This window comes from Trachurus japonicus, chromosome 9 (genome assembly GCF_045865225.1).
Source record: "Trachurus japonicus isolate A0001 chromosome 9, Traja_1.0".
NCBI lineage: Eukaryota > Metazoa > Chordata > Actinopteri > Carangiformes > Carangidae > Trachurus > Trachurus japonicus.
The window spans coordinates 11,174,502-11,179,785 of record NC_140915.1 but is presented as its reverse complement, the minus strand read 5'-3'; positions in this window follow the sequence as shown (position 1 = coordinate 11,179,785).

The window sequence follows — 5,284 nt, the reverse complement described above, 5'->3', positions numbered from 1 at the left end:
AAACTGCAAAATGAGCTGGAAAATAACATACACTTAAAGCTTTTATCAACGAAACAAGATACTTCAGTGTTTACTCACACACTTGCATACATGTCTAAACTGAAAATCTACTGTATAGATAGCCAATCTGAAAAGAGAAGACTCAATTTGGTTGTTAATCTTTATTTATCACCTTCAAGGCACACGGTGTACGTTGCGCATATTGTGCCATGTTTAAGATGGAAGCAGGTTTTCTACACAGGGAAAAGAAAACTTAAAGCTCTTACAAATCAATCAGGATTGGTTGATACTGCATTGGTAAAATTGCATGTAAAAATGTATAAATATGCATCAGTAATACAGTACAGTGACGTTTGCAGAGCAGATTTCAACAGTAACGTAACTCTTTACAACAAATTTGATGTCAGATGCTGCCTCCGCACGAACAAAAAAACCCTCTGTGGCCTGCAAAATTACATCAGTCCACCTAATCGGCTAATGACGAGCCGAAGCAACTGATCAAGTCCTTTAACTTGGTGAAAGACCATTATCGAAGCAGCCTGTCACACTGATTATGAAGCAGTGGTCCACCTACCTCTGAATGCAAACTGAGCCTCATCATTAGACGGGATTTTGGTCATTTTTTAGTGGTTTTTTTTGTTTGTTTTTTGGTAGGTGGCCTGTACTAAGTCCCAGATGCAACTCACACTATTGACTTCCCAACTCATTAGTAATTTGAATAGCTGAGAAAATAATGACTATATGGAAAGTAATGCTAAAGGTTTGGCACCAAAATAAATGAAGTGATCCAGTATGAATCATTTGAAAGCAGCAGATGTCTTTCCATTGACATTGACTCTGCTTATGGTAATGCCAAATGATGATATTATGATGAAGGTAATGACATGTTGGTATGAAAATGCTATACAGCCTTGAATTATGCAGCTGTAAAACAGTGCAATCTGAGGGAAGGTTAGTTTGTCTCAGTTAAAATATTCACCTTAGCCATTAAAATCTAAGTTATTTAATAATAGAATAGACAATGTACAGTAAACTTTATTATATGATTTGCACACGAATGGGGAAGGCCAACTGATGCAGGCGTCAACCCACATCAACACTGTTTAGGAGATTTTGGATTTTATTATATTTTTCTTGGAAGTCCAGTTTGTGAGAGAATAGAGAGGAAAGATATGATTATGATTGTATGTGAACCATCTACTTACAGATAACATGCTTTTACTCTGAAATCTGCACTGTAAACAAGTACATGAAAGTGTAACGATGCTGGATTCAACATCATTTATTCATGAATATCTCATGAGCCTGTAATGAATGTGCCATGTGAATCTCAGACAACGTGTTTTGCTGTAATTTTGTTTTTCTCTCTCTATAAACAGTCTTGCGCAGTTAAGATGTACAGTCAATGGGAAAAACTACAGTACGAGCCTGCACCGGCCCCCAAGACCTGCACTGTCTGCTGTAAATACGTGTTATTGAGTCAAATGCTTAGATTACAAGTGATCCTGTGAATCTGTTTGTCTGTGTGAAATACTGTCGCTATTAGGAAAAAGTCTTGCAGGGTAGTGTACTAAAAAAATGTTTGGTTCAGAGGTGTTTTACATACTTTAAGTCTCTACTATTGATGGTGTCAAATTTTTTTAAAAGGGGCCCAAAATTTGTATTTCAACGATGTAAGAACTAATATATATATATATATCTATATATCATCAGCTAATGTCTTAAACCATGCATAATATAACAGCTGTATGTGATATGGAGCATCCTCTGGCAGCCATGTTGGAGGTCCTTACCTCTGCTACCTGTATGTAGTATATGTACCATGACAATGTACTGGTGATCCTGTGTTCATAAGGACATTTATATTCAGGGTCTGATGGATTTCATGCTGAGGAAACTCTACTGCATCAGAGAGGACAGGTTTAATGTTTTTAAAGAGCAGCAGAAGCTTGTTGTTGCGCTTACTTATTGCAAACACCAACACTATGCATGAACAGAACTCAGCATCTCATCAATTCAAGGAAACTGACTGATGTGATCAAATGTGCAGCACAAGGCCTTTAGACAATGCTGACAATGTGCCTTACAATTGGGCATTTAAGTTTAAAAGTGGAGTTCTAGAAACTACGATGCATTAAAATCAATTATTCCTTGCATGGACCTTTACCTTTAGTCTGCTTTGGGCGCATGTTGAAGGCTCTGTCGCAAAATTTGGCAAGAATGAAGTGAACTGTTAGTGTTTCACTGGCTGGTTTTAGCCGGTTCCCGCTGAGAGCAGGTCTGCACTGCCAGCACTAATGATTTTGACACTTGTCACAAACAGGCGCCTTTGTTTCTTGACAAGCTGTCTGCAGAGACTCTCAATCACCCAGGTCTATGGATATCTATGCAGACTAGTATACCAAGAGTGATTGGACTTTGTTTTTGCATCATTTATCCAAAATGGCGACATCTCTTTTGCTGACCCTAACCTTGCTGACACCACGTTCTGTCATATGAGAGTCAAGAGTCACATAAATTAGATTATGAGCCATTAGACCAATGTACTGTAAGTCTGGATACTTAGATTTAAAGATACTGTACATATAAGTGCATTTTAAAACGCAGGGATCACAAAATGTACTGCTGTCTCTAGCGGAGCCTCCAAGATGGCACCAGACGTACAGATGGGAGACAACTTAAAGGAAAAACCTTTATCTGAAGTGTCTTAGTATGGTGATGGGTTGTCAGTCGCTGCTAGCACAGCTTCTGTGCAATTGATTCTACAAGCCTCCGGATAAATTAAGGAACACCATGCCCCCAAGAGATACATCTACATTTGGTGGTTTGGACTCCAAAATCTATTCCCTGACTCTGCGTGCAATATAGATGGGGGTATTCTCGTCCTGTCTCCACTTAATGACCAGGTTTCTCCTTTGATTTGTCACCCGTCTGTATCTGCCAAGAGTTTTCTCGCACCCTCTATGCTGAACTCACACCTTCGCTCTACAGGCTCATAACTCATTCTGCCATGCAATGTTAATGCATCCAGCAGCGAGCCCTCCACCTCTCTGGTGAATAGGGTTCATGCCCCCCTTTTGGGTATATGGCTGGCTGTGTGTTATGTTAACACATTCAGCAGAAAGGCCCCATTGCAACTCTGATTTGACCCCTTTTTGTGGAGCCAGTTAACATGTCCTCAGCGTGAACCGGCTAGCTGTTGCTACTGTAGCTTGGACTGAGAGCTATAATCTATTATACATTCAGACAGAATTTATTATACTGTGATTTTCTGGTTGACCGATCATCTGGAGACCTTGTTTATATATCCAGTTATAATTGGATGCAATTCCTACAGGCTACAGAACATACTGAGTGCATCTGTGAGTGTTATATACAATATAGGCTACAAAGCATTGGGAGCAATGTGTCATGGTTTTGATGGGATAGCTGAATCAATATTCAATTTGAATTATTTTGATTCCTTCAAATACTGTTTGGCTTGGCTCTCTCAAATCTGAACTTAAAGCCGGAGAGCGATACGTTATAGATGAATGTCTGTTACATTCAAGCTCCGACAAAATATACACATGGTATACTGGATGGTATACACCTAAATGTCCAGTTTGAAAGTTCTGGGTATTTTTCAAACTCAGACTCTTGGCTCCAAAGTGGGAAACAACAATCATCTACTGTAATCTAACTTTATTTTGAAGTCTTATTTAGGAATGAGCTCTTTACTTTTGGTACCAATTCCAAACGAACAACTTTTTCTATAACTTATCTGGGTAAATGTAAACAAAACCTTGTTATATTTTGATGGCATAATGCAAAATTGCTCAATGCAGTCCTTTTTGAAACAAGAAATACACTGGTATATAATCTTCAGTTACCTGATTTGCATCTCATTAGATAAAGTGAGTAAACACACCTAAGAATTAAACCAACCATCTGATGGCAAGTATCAATATTTTACACTAAGATGTATTGAGGATCAATACCCAGCTCCATTTTGGAAGTTCATCTTGTGATTCAGCATAGGAGTGTCAAAAATAGAAAATGTTGTCACAATGTTCAGTTGTTTGATGTTCTTTTGAGTTGAAGCAGCCATTTCAAAGTATTTGCTCCTGCCTAAGAAGCCAGGGTTTCCCATGATCCTTCTCTTTTGACGGCATTTGCTTGCTACAATACAAACATTTGGTACAAACAAGTTGTTAAGTGTGACACTCAAACATTGAATGTAATGAATTTGTACTCTATGGTGCCTGTGGTTTAAAAAAAATCTGTTCTGTTTCAGTTAAAAAACAAACAAAAAAAAGAAGTGTGAATGAAATCGTGTGAATTTTTTGTTGTTTTTTTGGTCTGTTTTTTTTTAATTGAGACTCTTGGTACCTTTGTATAGTCTGCATGTGAGTAGCTTGTGTACTAGTACGCGTGATCTTTGTGTCGGCACCTACACGTTCTTAAATGATGTTTAATAACAGTTCTAAAGATTTATTTGTTGGGACACGAATTCGGAAGGTTTTTATAGGAAGTAATGACGTTGACGGTGTCCTATTAAATTGTGAAGGGCTATTCATCACATGATCTATTACCTCTGTGATTGTCTGCACAAACTATGGCCGCAAGGTTTATGGTGGAGGTTCTGGCTTAGGTTTGCTGTAGATAAAGAGGATTGAAGATCTAATTACTAGAAGATTTGAAATGATAAAACTTCTGTGCCTCTGGGAAAAAGCTACTTCCCTTAATTAAATAAAATCAAACAGAATGCGTAATGCAAAGTTGGCTTAGTGAAAATAATTATGTACAACATGGACTTCAGTATTATATTTGCCGAGTAGAGGCAATGCACAATTACTACTGTACAAAATCAAGTACTGACTACGTTAATGCTAAATACACGGGTATCTTTTATAGCTAATCAGAGATTTAAACTGAAAGCAGCTCCGTGTTAAACAAAAAAATCCTGTGAGCTGCATCGGCGGTGGCATGACGTTATAGTTAGCAGCGCCACGGTGACACATGAACACATTTAAAGGCAATCAGTCATTCAAAACCCACACTGGTAGCAGTGGACAGACGGTATTCAAACACAAGCTAATCTACCAGAAACGTGCACTTGCATGAATTGACTGGCCAACAGAATTGAGATTTCTTACTCTTTCTTACCAAACATCATAACTTAAAGAGCTTATGAGGTTAAAAAAAACACTGGAGGTAACTGCGACTTTGCAATGAAATGTAGACAGGCCATGATCCAGTATAAGCAGTGCTTATTAATGAGGTGTTCTGATTCATTGACATG